This window comes from Cricetulus griseus, assembly GCF_003668045.3.
Source record: "Cricetulus griseus strain 17A/GY chromosome 1 unlocalized genomic scaffold, alternate assembly CriGri-PICRH-1.0 chr1_0, whole genome shotgun sequence".
In the NCBI taxonomy this organism is placed as follows: domain Eukaryota; kingdom Metazoa; phylum Chordata; class Mammalia; order Rodentia; family Cricetidae; genus Cricetulus; species Cricetulus griseus.
The window spans coordinates 81074074-81091095 of NW_023276806.1; the positions used below are offsets into that span (position 1 = coordinate 81074074).

A 17022-nucleotide genomic window follows, 5' to 3' on the forward strand; every position below is an offset into this window, starting at 1 on the left:
CACAAACAATTCCATCAACTGGGAAGCAAGTCTTCAAATACATGAACATATGAAAACCATTCCATTCAGATTACCACATACCTTCACCTCGGGAACATATGCTGGACATCATTGCCCATTCACATATGTGCAAGGAAACAGACTGGACTCTAAGTACAATATCTCAAAAAGTCTCTTTGCATTCCAGGATGAGAGTATGTAAGATCACCTGATAGATAATGGGCTAGATATTAGATAACATAGGAAAACTGAAGTTGCATCTTGGCAGTCTTGTCTACTGGTGGTCAGAATTCTTTGTAGTTAGATATCCTTAAATGTATGTTTATGTTTTTGCCCTATGTCAATCTACACTTTTGCACAAAGACTCTGTATTTTCAAAATGCCTGGCACAGTTATAATTAATCACAATGTAGGCTTTAGTTCCTTTCCTTTTTGCTGAGATCATGGGAGAAAGAACTTGGAAATGAGATTTAGTCCATTGTGATTTAGACAAAAAAGGCTCATCTTATAAATTGAATCTGAATTCATAAACATGTATTTAAAATCCAAAGTGTAGACCCCACTAGGTTGCTTCTTTGACTAGGCGTAGCATGGTTCAGCCTGTCTTTGGAGTGTTTTGCTTAGCTTTACTAACTAGTTGCTTTGCTAAATAAACTTCACCCAAACTATCTTGACTAAATCCTTTCCTTAAGGGATGGGTAGGGTGTTAGTTGTGGGGGGGTGCAAGGGAGGAGGGAAGGAAGAGGGACTGGGATTGACATGTAAAATAATTTTCTTGCTAAGAAAATAAAAAAAAATAAAGACAAGAACAGAACAAGACCCAAATTATTGTCTGTGTATAAATGTCTTATATTTATATTTCATAAAACCCAACAATAATCTTTAGTTCATTCACCACAACCTATTTCATTTGTTTAGGTCATTCAATACATTTTAGTAAGCCAGCTTTTTCAACTTCTGTATTGGCTCAGATACAATGAGAAGCTCCATTGGGCAGTAGCAATCCTGGCTGTTAGCATACTCCTTAAGGCTCTCTTGTCAGCTTCGAACCTTCCTAACACAGTTCTTTCTTAAAGCTGACTCCTACCTGTCAATCAGATCTTAGATTGAATGTTTTCATTTTTAAGAGATTTTTCATGTTCACCCAAATATAAATAGCCACAGAGTGGCTACCAATAAATGGAGTTTTAGATGTAAGCATACTAGTCAAAATACACTTTCAAGAATAATATATGCTGTATAAATTCATTATCATTTCATTTTGTATTGTCTGTGTCTCTGAATACGCTGCTAGTTGTCATCAAAAAAGGAAAGTGGTTTGGTGTTTGCATACATTTTGATAATTCTTCAGATAGTAAATGGTTGACAACATGACTTAGTTGTGTCTCAGAAATGTACCAAGATTAAATCGTTTAAGAAATTGAAAATATTCTTATTCATGTATTTGTACATATGATTGTGTGTATGTGTGTTGGGAGAGAGAACATATGGATCATTTTACTACTACAAAAATGTAGAGAACCAAGGACAACTTCTGGAATGGGCCCTTTCCTTCCTACTTTTCTGCCTTGTTTAAGACATATTTAATTTACATGTGTCAAACTCCTTTGCCTATGTGCCCCTGGGGGTTCTCTTAGCTCCACTTCTCACCTTATAGGAAGACAGGGTTAGAGGTACTCAGTTCTGCTTCAATCCACTTTTCATATTGTTGGAGAGCTGAGTCATAAGGATCTCAGTAATGCAGCTGGCATGACATTGGCTCTGAGGATCTAAACTCAGTTCCTTCCACCCTTACAGCCAGTCCATTAACCAAAGGAGCTATTTTTTTCTGTCTCTGAAACAGATAAATTCTATGAAACCTCCATATCAACAAAAGGGATTTTGCCTAATGGATAATTGATAGGAAACAATTTGAAATTTATCTTTTACAATTAGAAGGGTAAATAAAATTAAAAAATAAACAAAACAGTATGTTTTATTCCCTGAATATTAAAATAAACAAAAGAAATAAAGGAAATAGTTTACTAGCTGCTGGAAAGCAACTATTGACCAATAGATGAATTATTTTTGATTTTTTTATTAATTCAAATTAGGAACAAACTTATTTCACATATCAATCCCTTATCAATAGATGAATTTTGAAATGTATTTGAAAGTAGAGAAATGATTTCCTTAGTCTGAGCTGAGATTTTTAATTCCATTTTTGTCTTTCAAAACTGGAAAGTGCAGCAATATCCTTTTGCAGCAAGAGAACTAGATTCTTTGTACAGCCCTATTCAGTTTCTGACCTGTGGGATTTGTCTGTTTTATTTTGACTAATCCTAATTCATGAAATTTCCCATGAAAGACTTGGATGATCTGACTTTATATATGTTTCCTTTTGTGTGTCGGTTTAGAAAGAGTTAATCACTTCTAATATTAGTTCCACTGTAGCCTGGGGCCAGTACAAGCGAATAGAGCTGCTTTTTTGGAAAAGGTGACCAAGAGCCTATCTCTAGAAGGTAATTGCAAAATAATCAGATTTGGAGAAAGAAGTAGATAGATATTCAGCTGGCTGACAAGAGGTAATGGCATGTGCAAGATGCAGAGGTAGAACTTAATGAGTCATATACAGGAAATGGTATAGAAATCTATTTGCCAAAGGGAAACAAGACTTCTGATAATGTTTCTATCTTTCCCTTTTCTGATTTATATTTTCTATTCAGATTTCTTTTAATGAAATGAGGAAGACATCAATATGGAACTCGAGTTTGACTTTTTTTTTAATTCCAATGCTGTAAAAATAATTTTATCAGTTCAGAAGCTGCCTTCTTGTTCTTGCAAAGGAAACTGTTTCACACAATCTACGTGGTTATAATAATGCATCACTCTGGCAGGAGACAGCCATCGTTTTTGTGAACTAGCTACAGCAGGTTTCTCTACTCTCATTACAGTAGAGAAGATTTGATGATTCATTTCACATCCTGCAGATAGAAGGCACATACATAAGAGGCAGCAAAGCTCCTGGACTCCAGGCAGAAGGTGAAACAAATGCCAGAACTTTATGACAGATATCATTTATACATGCTGTGTTAACTTCAATGCCAGTATTTTCATAGGCTCTTGTAGATGAAAAGACACTTATTTTCTGAATATGCATGCAAATATGATTTGTACAGACACAGTAAATCAAAGGGGGAAAAAGAGCAAACTTTCAGATCTTAACTAATCTTTTAGGAAGGAATGTTTATTTTACATAAGATTGGAGTTTTTAATTTAAGTCTTAACAAAGAAAATATCTTTATAGCAATTTCTCTTTCACCAAAAGACACTCACTTATCATGACTTAAATATTGCTAAAATTACCCTTCATTCTTTCTGTACCTCTTCTTTGGCAATGCTAAAATTCAAGTTTCTTGAATATGGTAGCACTTAAGTAAAACTGACATTTCTTCTAACTTCTGTCAATTTCTCCTGAAAGCTGAGGAAGGAACAATTTTGTCAATGCTATTATTTACCTACTTAGTTTTACAAAAAACTAAAAAAAAAAAAAAAGATTTTTCTTCCTACTTTTGTCAGATCTTCTGTCGTATTAGAATGTTTGGTGCATTTGGAAGAAGTAAATGTTAATCTTTACAGAAACAAATTATGGTTTCCAAATTAATTACTGTCATGTGTTCCTGTAATTTACTTTAACAGCTGTCCCATTTCCTTCCTTTTTACTAAAAGAAAACCAAATGTAGTGATATCCTATACCTGCAAAATATAACTAAGGGAAAAGAGAAATTAGTCATGATAATACATTCTCTAATGTTGTATACTAACTAGTGAATAAATTATGTATGTCGAAACCCTATCACTTTTATCTAATATACATATTTTACTAGTTCTAAACTTCTTAATATCATTCAAACTTGCCGAATTTTGTAAGTTTTACTTTAGTGACATCCACATCAACTTTGATCAATCCTTTATGTATTGCCTTCTTAATTGAGTTATCTTCCAAAACATTATTTCAGCACAACTTCATGCAACTGGTCCTTGTACAACTTCATGATAGACATCATTACAAATTCTGTGGTAACTATTATGTTAGGCATGTGCTTCCTTCTCACTAAAATTAGCACCATCATATCAAGTTCAAATAAACTTCCATGACATGACAACTTGCTAATTTCTAGCCAGAAATTTACACATTTCTTATATATTAGTGTTCTAATATTCCCCACAACAGATTCTGTTTGTGATATTTTCTCGAATTTTATTGCAAACTTCCATTTTTCAAACATTTATATTTTCACACTTCAAAAATAACTGATCGAAATGAGCTAAGTAATCTCTGTAGGATGTTAATTGTATCATCTAATCTTTCTGGTTAAAAGTTTGAATATCTGTCACAGTTCAAAGACTTAATGGCTTTCTTTTGGGATATTTCTAATGTTGTGGTTTTGCTTTTTCTGATTATTATTGTTATGTATAGTTTTCTTCCCAATTAAAACATACTGGTGTTTCATAATATTCAGGAAATAAACAAAACTTAAGGAAATCAAGGATGTTTTTCTTTTCACATTCCCAATAACTATAAATCCCTTTCCATTGCTATATCTTAAATACTACCAATTTTCTTGTGTAGTCAGTTCACAGTGTGATGCAGGTTGTACAGGGATTTCCAGGAATATATTCTTTCATTTTTAATCATCCTTGATGTGCTAGGCTTTTTAATGTTGCCCCTGCCTTTGAAATACACATGTTCCAGTGATTAATCTCTGCTTATAAACCCATAAAGTCAAGATTCAATGAGTTAAACTTCAATGGAATCATTTCTTACACATTTTGTTAGTGATCTAATTGGGGTCAACAGATGTTTGCACACATCTCTATAGGAAAAGCCACACAATACACTTGATAACTGAACAAGGACAAGAAAAATGAAGATGAATTGGGAGGGAGAGAAGGCCTCTACACTAGGTACTGAATCAGGGAACAGGTTGATCTATATGAGGATGGATTTGTGTGTGAAATCCTGATATGGCTATCTTTCCTTGTGTTGTTTGACATAGTATGGGTCCTTGCTCCTTATGATGAGTGATAAGAATTGGTTTCAATCAAGGACCAGCCTTCTGGATATGGAAAGTCCTTGGAGTGATTCCTACTGTAGAGATCTTCTTCCAACTTAGAAGGTAGAGACATGTCCCCTTGATATCATTGTAGATCACAAGGCATTCCTCTAATGACCAGCTTTTTCCCATAGCAGACCTTGCAGAGGTAAAGTGAGAAATGTGATAGTAAAAATAAAGACATCTCTTCCCTTATTCATTTTATGTTATATTACATTATAATCTAATTTTTATGACTTGACTTTCACTGATTTCACATAATACTAGTTTTATTCATATGTTATGCTTCTTAATAATTGTTTCCTTTTAAAATTATCAACTTGCCTAACAATATTTCATAAGTTTCTCAAGCCTCTATATTTAGGACATTGTCTGAATTAATGATTCATATAATTAACCTAATTAGTACTTATGTTAAGAAATAATGCATATTTGCAGAGTGTATTAAACATATTTTCTTGGCTGGCAATATGATTCAGCAGATAAAGGGGATTACTACTAAGCTTGAATAAAAAGATGGGTTACATATGCCAAATCCACATGGTAGAAGGAGACAACTGACTCCTGAAAGTTGTCATCTGATGTCCAAATGTCTGAGGTAACACATACATGTGTTTACACTCACAAATAAATACATGTAAAAATTTCTAAAAAAAAAAAAAGAAAACATAGTTGAAAATTGTGAATTGTTCTGCTGATGGGTTGGAGTAGGCAAGGAGGAGTAAGAGAGACAACTGTGGTTAGAATGTAAAATTATATTTAAAAGAACAAATACATTAAAAAATAAGTCTTTTGCTACTCAGAAAGCAAATTGGAACATTTGCATTGGAATGTTAGTGTGTTTTGAAAGTGGAATCTTCTCTATAACAAATTTCCCTTGGTCCCCAGGTGTTTGGTCAATGTAGGAAGGTTGTGAATCCTTCAGGAGTTTAATATCACTGGGAAAAGAGCTATCTTTTATTCAAGCTCTACTTCCTGTTAACTTTCTGCTTTCCAAATGAACATACAATGATTAACATAACCTCCCAGATGATATTACACTAACACATATGAAATTATTCTTTGTAACCTTGTAAATATTAATAGACAGTTCATCAAATGCAAATACTTGCAAATATAGAGCAAGCTGCATGGTCATTCTCAAAGCTTTTGGTTATCTTACATTTGATTTATCTGTAATTTCCACTCCATCAGGCAAAATTGTGTTCTTGGTTACTTAAATTTTGGCATGGTAATCTATGCAAATGCTCTGTCATATATCTAGAGTATGAAAAAATAATTCAGACACAAATTTTGATGGCTAATTGTGAATTGTTACCATATTTGATATGATCCAAGATTTTTTTCTTAGAGGCAATTACCAGCTATGTCTCTTTCCTGAAGTCTCCTGTCCTTCAAACTAGTCAGCGTTTCTACATCATATCTTAGGAATAAAACATCCTGGTTATGAGGGAACATGTAATATTTAATAAATACTATGCATCCTCCCCATTCACAAAATGTGATGCTTGGCCAATGGGGGGAACTGTAAACAAAACTGAACAGAAGCTTTGTCGAGTTGTTACCAAAAACTCATAAACGAGATCATTGTCTGACAAAAATGACTGGAGAGAATTTCAGTACTGTGGAGAGATTAGATTATTCCTATGTCTAGAAATTAATTACCTTATCTTGGGATAAGTTCTATCAACCAGGAATAACCATCCTCCTGCACTGCCACCATCAGAATTAACATCTTGTCCCAATTAAAAAATACTTTCTCTATTGACTTAGCAAACAGCTAGCGTCTATTTTTCTACCAATCTGAAATCTAAGAATGCCATTAGGTAACTCTTTGAGCCTTTAGGAAAGCATTGCTCATCTCAATGTCCCCACCAATGTATTTTAATCTTGCCTTGATTTGTTACTTTCTCTGTCTCACAAAATTATTAAAATATAGTAGTACTGCGTACAGGAAGGAGCAAGAAATTTTGGTAACATAAATCTGTGCTCCTGGGCAACAGTTACTCAAAAGTTTCCTGAACAAAATACCTATTATCTCATAAAAAGAATTCATCTTACAATATTATATGTCAAACCATCATTAAATGATAAAGTAGATTTACTAGTTTTATTTATGATGAAACATATTTACAAAATTACTGAAGTGGAATTATGAAGTAAATTAAATAAAACAATTATTTTCTGATATGAAAAATGACAGTCACAGCCTGGATATATGACTCATCCATATATGCATATTGTCTCTGTGTCTCTCTGTCTCTCTCTATATATATGTATATATACATACATATGTATACACAAACATATATATATATATATATATATATATATATATATATATATATATCTTAATGAGGACCCAAGTGTAATTCTCAGAATAAAGGTCAAGGAAATTACAATCACCTCTAATCCCAGTTCCAGGAAATCCAGTGATTCTGTTATCATTGGACAACTGAACTCAGGTACACATAATTAAACAAAACACACAGATACACACACACACACACACACACACACACACACACACACCACAATTTATTTTCAAGGCTGTGAATTCCAAACATATTTTTGAATATGCTGATCAGTCATCCTGCCAGTCTACTATATGTTTAACCAGTCATAAAGTGTTGTTTTTAAACTTTTAATTATAATGGTACATGAATCACTATGAGAATTTATGTGAACATTATTTATATTTACTTTTATATTCATTTTAATGCGATTTTAGCATTATGGTCTATAGTGGGAAATTACCTATACTGAGTCAGGTAGAAATATAAGGGTATTTAATAGGGAAAAGCCTTACTTACAGAGCGACCTAGCCAGCTGGTGTGGCAGCAGTCTGTACAGCAAGTACCAAAGTGAAACAGAAAGAGCAAACGCAGTCACACTACATCACTCTGACCACGCCCTCACAAGTGTGGTCAGCCACACCTGTAGCCAGCCCCTAAGAAGGCGTGGTTACAGCTTCCTCTACAATTCCCCTTTTAGTCTAAAAGACGATTAAAAGTTTAAAGTATCCAAAATTAACAATCATAAAGGTAAAAATTAAGAAGATACAACAATCTGCTTATGTCACATCATAACTATCTATTTTAACTAAACCCTAAAGTCATCTGAGTTATCCAAGCCTGAACACCTCGTTCCAATCCCAACCAAAAACAATAGGAAGCTATCCCTAACTAGGTATATACACTATCCTAAGTGACAACAATGGGGAAGCTGTAGCCACACCTTCTTAGGGGCTGGTTTTTCTACCATGGTAGCTGGGTACACTAATGGTGTAAGAGTAACAACCTTAGAAGAATAGTCACGATAATTGGGTGGAGTAGGGCCTGGGATTGGAGTGATTATGCTTCTGAGGCATCCAATGATCTTTAAGCCTAGCAATGGTATCCTTTTGAAAAGTTTCAATCTCCTTAATCATAAAAGATTCCAAGCATGTTAGTGAATCTGTAAATTGCTCTAACTGCTCATCTACATGTTTTTCTAGGTCTTTAATACGATCATCCTTAGGCAGCATCTGGATGGCATGGAAACTGCCTTCTAGGTATTGGAGTCTAGATTCGAGGTCATGATTTGCTGATTTTGAGTCCTCAGCAATGGACAGTATGGACCTATGTAATCTGTCAGCCCTGTACTGTAAATTATCTTCCAAACATTCAAATCTAGACTCAAATTTCTGATCTGCTACCTTGGATGCTTAGATAATTGATTGAATGGCATTTTCGAATTCTTCAACCCTATCCTGGGTATCTTGCACTTTTGCATCTAATTTCTGGGTAACATTGCCTATCTGAGTTTCTAACTGGCTACAGATATTTTTTAGCTCATCAAGGTCTTCTGACAGCCTAGCCTCTAAGGTCTCAGACATGGCATAAATATGCTGCATCTCATCTTGGGTAACAGACAGCTCTGTCTTTAGCATATTGGACACAGAGCCAAGCTTATCCAATTTCTGTTCCACTTGCTGCACCATTGTGGTCTGACCTAATCTGTTCTCCAAAAGCTCCCTGCGTAAAGCTGTTATTTCCTGTAAGTAGGTGGTGAGGTTATCCTTATACCTATTCCTGAGTCCTCTGGCTAGTAATACTATTTGTACCAGCAAGCTAACTGTCATTATGGCATATAGGCCAGTAATGGGCAAATTAGCATCCTTCTCAAACAGTGAATTCACATAATAAGCAAAAATATTACCAATTTTAGCAAATGATAAATATTCCGCTATAATTTTACCTGATTTCTACTCCAGATGCAGTAACTATCTTTGACCAGTGGGTGGCAAAAGTATTTAGTTAGTCCGCGGCATTTGGCAGCAGTCAGTCAGCTGTGGACAGAGGTTACAAAAGCGGCTGTGCTTATCTTAGAGCGTATACGGTCTGGTCTTGTGCCCGCAACCACTGAAACAGATGCGGCTTTCCTGAAGCAGTGGCCAGGGGAAGCCTCTGCTGAAGCCGAGGCCTACATGACTCTAGGCAGCTAGAAACTGTCTCTGAGCTGGGTGGATGTTTCTGAGCAGCTCAGCTGCAGTGTGTCTGCTGCTAGCCGGGAACGCCTGTGGAGAGAGGTTGCTTTCCGGGCCTAGGCTGCGGGCCGGATGGAACCCACAGCCTGTCCCAAATGGGGTGTAGGTTTCCAATATCCTGCTCCTGACAACCAGATATAGTGGGAAATTACCAATATGGAGTCAGGTAGAAATATAAGGGTATTTAATAGGGAAAAGCCTTACTTACAGAGCAACCTAGCCAGCCGGCATGGCAGCAGTCTGTACAGCAAGTACCAAAGTGAAACCGAAAGAGAAAACGCAGTTACACTACATCACTCTGACCACACCCTCACAAGCGTGGTCAGCCACACCTGTAGCCAGCCCCTAAGAAGGCATGGCTACAGCTTCCCCTACAATAATCCCCCAGAAATCCCATTTATTCAAGTGACAAAATTTTATAATTATTTCTTTATATGCTATTTAATTCATTTTGAATTTGATAGTTTTTGAAATACATTTTCATATATAATTGATGTATGCCACTCAAAAGAGTATAGTTTTGACAACTTCTGACATGCTTGTTTTATTCTGTCTCCTAGATAACAAATGTAACTTTTTGATAAATTTAGCATTTGTTATAAAATTTAGAATCATTTGTGATTTTAACCACAGTAACTTCTACACCAGGATTTTGTCACTTTGAAAAAATAACTTCTAGTATAATTGCTTTCTTTTCCACTACTGAGAACTCTACTGGCTTACTTAGGTATAGTCTGAATATTTTGTTAGTAATTGTTTTGCATACTTTTTAGAGTCCACATTTATAACATTACTTAATTTTTAAAGGTCTTTTTCTTAAACTCACTGCACACAGTAACTATGGCTCTAATTATATATCACCATATTTACATATCAGTTTTATTTTTATTTCTTTACTACTCATATTTACATATCCATCCCCTCATTCCCTTGTCTTCCCATCCTCCCATGTTCTCCACCAACCCCTCCCCACTCCCCAAGGATAGTGAAGCCCTCCCACAGGGGACCATGAAAGTCCTTCATATCATTTGGAGGTGGGCCTAGGCCTTCTTTCATGTATCTGGGCTGTAATAGTATCCCTCCATAGGGAATGGGATCCCAAAGTCCATTTGTGCTCTAGGGATAAAGACTGACTCCACTGTTAGAGGTCCCATAGACTGTCTTGGCCTCCTAGTTGTCACCCACATTCAGAGGGTTTGTTTCCCCAGCTTTCCTACTAGGGTCTCCATGTTCTCACTAGGTCAGGTCAACTATTTCTGTGGATTTCTGCAACAGCATTTTGGCTCCTTTGCTCATCCATCCTCCTTTTCCACAACTGGATTCCAGTAGTATGGGTCAGTGCTTAGCTGTGGGTGCCTATTTCTATTTGGAACAACAACTGGATGAAGGCTCTAGGAATGGTAACCAAGGTAGGCATCAATCTCATTATGGCATCCTCTCCAATACTGCCTGGCTTCTTAGTTGGGGTCATTTGTATGATTTTTTTTAAGTCCCAGGCTCTCTATTTAAATACTATAAAGCCAAAAAAGGAAGAAAAATAATTCTTGAATTGGTATCATCATTGCTGAAACAAATGAAAATTTCATTAAGAGAATTCAAGAAATTGAAGTTAAAGGTTTATTTGAATTTGAGTTTTAAATGTCACCTGCACATACTAATAGAATTAATCTTAATTTCAGCAAAGCTTAAGAATTAGTCTAGCTTGAATTATTCCTGAAAAGAGACATGCATGTCTTAGTCATCCAACGTGTGTGTGTGTGTGTGTGTGTGTGTGTGTGTGTGTGTGTGTGTGTGTATGTGTGTGTGTGTGGTGTATGTAGGAATATAGTAGGTATGCATTTACATGTGTGCATGTGAAAGCCAGAGATCAAGACTGGGTATCATTTTCTAACATGTTCCTAGCTTATTTTGAGGAGAAACACATTTTCTGAACCTGGAACTTATTGATTGACTGGGCTGGCTACCAGGATCTCCAAGTAGCCTCCTGTCTCCAATTCTACAGTGCTGAGATGAGAGTTCTCATGTATAGAAGCTAAGAGACCTGCTCCAGCTCCTACCTGGAGTCCCAAACGTGAAGTGCTTCTCAGGAGACAAAGAGACAAAAAATTTCTATGGCAACTTCACACACAATCTGAGCATCAATATTTACATATCAGTGTTATTTTATACAATGAGAACTGTTGTTACAATTATTCTCTATAAAGTATCTGTACTTTGGTTATTTCAACTCAATTTGTAATTTTAAGATATCTTTGTTATGAATTATTCTAACTGAGAAGTGCTAGACAAATGCATTCACTAGGGTGGTATAAATATGTAATATCTAGAATAGATGACATTGAAAGTGGTGGTCTTTTAAAGGGTTCCATGGTAGAGAAAATTAGCAGGAATGATTTTAAAAAAGGAGGGATTTAACTGGACATAATTCATTTTTCAGAAGAGTTGGGAGCTCAGGTCCTCCTATGAAAATTAAGCAATGCAAAGAAAAACAGACCCAAAGCAAATTTCTCCAGATTAATCTTTACATTGAGCTTCTTTGCCCCCCTTCTTTGTCCTGTTGTGCACAAGCTGTTTGGCTCATCATATAGACATTCATTTATTTTAAATTAATAATTAAATGGGGAGAACATGCAAATAGATTAGAATCTTCTTTGAGAAAAAGTAATTTGTTTTTTTATACAATCATACTTTCCAGGAGATTGGATGCTTCAACTATGTGCTTTTCCATGAGAAGCAAACACATGTATATATTTATGTTGTTCACAAATATTCTGTTCATATATGGATAAAAATATACAGTCTCCTGAGTGCATTTAGTGTTGCTTGAATGTATGTACTTTTGGGACTAATGACTTTGCAGTAGATAACCATTTAGCAGGTGCATACCAGGGTATGTTAACTCTCCCCCAGAGATCTGAATCATTTATAGTAATTCATCTAATAATAATCACGAGATTATTCTGCTCCATGTTGGTGCATCAACTATTGTGATCTGCTGAGGCATCCTATCATTAAAATTCAGAGCAGCTGCTTACCTGTTATATATAGAAGACCCAATTTCTGAGCTGACCTCATGGTCCTCCGGTTCTTACATTATTTCTACTCCCTCTCGCATACTCTTCCCCAAAGTTATGTTATGTGATAAATATATCATTAGGCCCTGGGTATGATACTAGTCTCATGTTCTCTGCATGTCGATTTGTTCTATCTATGATTGTCTCACATGAGCACGGACACAAACACACAATTAAAACAAAACCAAATAAACAAAAAAGCCAAAAAATATTCATTTGATAAATGGTGAAACTGCACGTATCTGTAATTTTAAGAAGTTTGAATGCAGTTAAGACATATAGTAAATTCTAGTTAATCATCCCTAACTTCACCAGCTAAGAGTTATCAGGTTTAAAGTACTAGGCATGAATTTCACCTTGTCAGTGGACCTTAAGCCGAATTTAGGGCTTTCAGTTACTGTTAATATGTAAGGGCCACATTGCACATTTGGGAATAGTTTGTCATGATCGTCATTGTCTTGGTTTATAGGCATTAGAGTTGTGTCGGACTATTGATTACTTTCCTTCCTTGGCAGTTTTCATATAGTTTCTACTACAAAAAGGAGACGTAGAAGAGCTTAATTACACTGAGTTCTGCTTCTCAAGCATGTGTTTTATTCAGAAATAGGGGAAAATTTCACCTTCTGGGAGACAGCAAAGGGCAGCACAATATTCTATGTCGTTTGGGAGCTTCTGAGCTCTACTGGCCAATAACTCAAAATGGGACTCCTCATGCCTCTTACTGGGGCTCTTGTTAGATAATCTCTAACTCTTCGGGGGTAGTATCACCTCTAGCAGCATAAAAATACATACATGCATACATACATACATACATACATACATACATACACACACACATACATACACACACACACACACATATATATATATATATATACATATATATTGCTATAAATATACTTATATATTCACACAAACACATAGCACATAACATGTACATTCATATAATACAATATAGTATGATTCCCTAAGGGTTTCTCAAACATTCTTGACATTGTTTCCTCACTTCCTCTTCTTCAGTCTTGACCTTCTTTATTCCCCTAGCCCCGTTAGATCCCTTTCGCCTATTTTCCAATTTCTTTTTTTCTTTATTTTTATTTAAGTTAGAAACAAGATTATTTTACATGTCAATCCCAGTTCCCTCTGCCACTCCTCCTCCTCTGCCCGCCCAACTAACACCCTACCTTTTCCATACCCTTTCTGCTTTCCAGGGAGGGTGAGGCCTTCCATAGGGAGTCTTCGGAGTCTGTCCTATCCTTTGGGATAGGGCCTAGGCACACCCCCTTCTGTCTAGGCTCAGTTTCTTATTTGTAATTAACTGCATTCTGTAATTCCCCTGACTAGAATTCCCTCACCCATTGTCTGTCTTTATTTCCTGGTTTCTGGGGTTATTTTGGGTTATGTGCACACATCTAAAGACATCTGAAGAGTTGAAGCTAAGAAGCACCAAAAAAGGACACTTGGCATTTGTCCTTTTGGATTGGGTACTGCATTCAGTATAATAATTTTTGGTCCCACCCGTTTGCCTGTAAATTTATTGCTTCTTCACAGCTGCATAATATTGCATCATTGTGAATATGACCACATTTTCATTATCTATTCATCAGTTAAGAGCATTTATGTTATTTCTATTCCAAGTTACTGTGAATAGACAGACAATGAATATAGCTGACCAATTATCAAGGGACTAGGTATTAAAGTCTTTCCATAAAGGCTAAGGAGTGGCATATCTGAGCCATTTGGTAGATATTTCCTCACTTATTTCTAGAGTGGCTGAAGCAGCCTGTAATTCCACCAATAGTTAATAAGAGTTCTCTTTACATTAAAACTTGACTAGCATTTGTCATTAGCTATTTTCTTGTTAGCCATTCAGACTAGTGTAAGATGAAATCTGAAGGTCCTTTTTTGATGGCTTTGTATCACATTATTTTCTTTATGTCAGTACTAGTCATTATTAGAGTATATTTCAGAAAATGGCAAATATATAACTATTACGAAGTATGAAAGATATTTTAAAGAGTGTTTACACTATATGATTAAATATTATTTCATAAAAATAATTTGCAATGCTTTCAAAAACTGTGTAATGGCATGGAGTAATTTCCTCGACTGGAAGTAAAATGCACATGAAACTTCTTGACTCCAATGGAATGACACTAATGGGTTCACTCACCTGAGTGCCTGAGAATAGACATGTCTTAGTTACTCTTCCATTAATGAGACCAACTGCATGACCAAAAGTTACTTGGAGATTATTTCTGCCTACAATTTGATGCAACAGCCCACCACTGAGGAAAGCCTGGGCAGAAACTCCAGGGGAAGGGCTAATGAGGAGTTCATGGAAGAGTGCTGCTTACTGGCTTGCTCCTCCTGCCTTGCACCTTACAGCTTGTTCCTTGTGGCAATTACCTTGCATTTTGCTTAGACTGCCTTCTAAGAGCACCCATATCCACCAGGACAGGATAACTTGTGAAGGAGTGGGATGAAGGGGCAGTGGGTTAGACACTTCCACAGCAATCACCAATCAGGAAAATGTACTGCAAGCTTGACGACAGGTCAGGTTTCTGGGGGCAAGTTCTCAGTTTATATCCCCTCTTCTAAAATAGCCCTGGCTTGTATCATGTTGACATAGATCTAATGAGCACATGGAGTGACTCAGGTCTGTGCTTGCTTGTCAGTCACCCATAGGGCTGAGACTGGGCTTTTTCTGCTGCATTATATTACATGGTTTTAATTAAATGCCTATGTGAATAAGCTTAGTGGAGTATGACAAATCATTGTAACTATTTTATCCTGTGAAATGTTGATTTTCAGTTACTTAAAGAAGTGTTATATTGATATAAAACTTGCCAACATCAAATTGCTTGCATTTTAGACTCCATACAACTAATACTTTTCTCAGTTAATATAGTATGATCTGAACATGGTACAGCTTATCTTTTATCATGTGAGACATGAATATTTTATTTTTGAAATTGATTCAATGTTATTTAATTTTGTCTCATTTTGTTCAGTAAAGTTTGTTATAAATTCATATTGCATGAGTATGCAGAAACAACAATTCATGGATTATCAACAATCTATTTCTTTGAAACAGATCAATGAATAGTTTTCAGTTGATTAGAAACAAAGTTATATTTTGAAATTAATGGATCCTCATAAAGTATACAAACACAAGTCTAAAATAGTGCTTGTTGTTAAGAAAACAACTCTACTTTAAAAATGTTCAACATTTGATGATTTCAATTTTTCTGGAATATTTGTTTTGACTGTGATTTATATTCCTCATTCTAACTTACTGCTGAGCAAAAATTTCATGCATGGTAAAATAATATAAAATAACCCAATTTGTGAGCAATAAATCTAAAATTAATTCTGCTTTCTCAATAGGCTTGAATTCTGAAAACATTCCTTTTCCATTTATAGTGAAATATTTTTCATACTATATATTTTGATCATGTTTCCTTCTTCTAGTTTCTTCCCACTTCCTAACCCCTATTCTCTCTCTCTCTCTCTCTCTCTCTCTCTCTCTCTCTGTGTGTGTGTGTGTGTGTGTGTGTATCTTTGTGTCTACAAACATAAATAAACAAAAATAAACATCCCACAATAAAAAATTACAAACTATTATATGCAAGCAAATGACTAATGAGACCAAAACATGTGTTTAAACAAAGCAAACGGAGACAAAAAAAAGATCATGCCAACTACTGCCTGGGCATATAAAATGTGGTTAATATATCCATTGAAAATCTATCGGAAATATCTAACCAATGGCTAACAGGTAGCTTATTCATTATGGATGGGAGTTTTTGCTCACTTTTCCATGTAAGTGATGGAAACGTGTCTTTTTTGAACTTCTGCAAGTTTGAAGTCCTATGCATGCTGTAACCAGTTCTCTGACTTCATATATGTGTCAGTCCTGTTGTGTCTTAAGACACAGTCTCACTAGAATCACACATCACCTCTAGCTTAAATAATTTTCTGCCTCCCATGATTCCCAAAGAAGAGATTTGATGAAAACATTCCATTTAGGATTATGTGCTCCAAAGTCCCTAACTCTCTACACATTGACCACTTGTGGATATCTGTGTTATTTCTGATCTACTGAAATAGGAAGCTTCACTGATAGTGACTGAGCAAGGCACTGATCTTTGAATTCATAACTTGAAAACACACTTTTTATATGAGCATGACTTGTTCCTCCCACTTTCGATCCTGAGTGACTAGATTTACACATACCTCTTATAAGCATTAGATGTTTATTATGTCATGAAATGTGGCTCAGACATTATGCCTCACTATATATACCACTATTAATATTGTC

General features: G+C 35.6%; 1 long non-coding RNA gene across 1 annotated transcript; it reads right to left on the reverse strand.

The window, feature by feature from the left end:
• Nucleotides 1-2744: 2744 nt before the first annotated feature.
• LOC103163693 lies at nucleotides 2745-9884 on the reverse strand. Its single transcript, XR_003480387.2, has 3 exons — nucleotides 9833-9884; nucleotides 9336-9426; nucleotides 2745-5235 (listed from the first exon to the last, which is right to left on the reverse strand). It is a non-coding gene; the product is annotated as an uncharacterized LOC103163693 (long non-coding RNA).
• Nucleotides 9885-17022: the final 7138 nt, after the last annotated feature.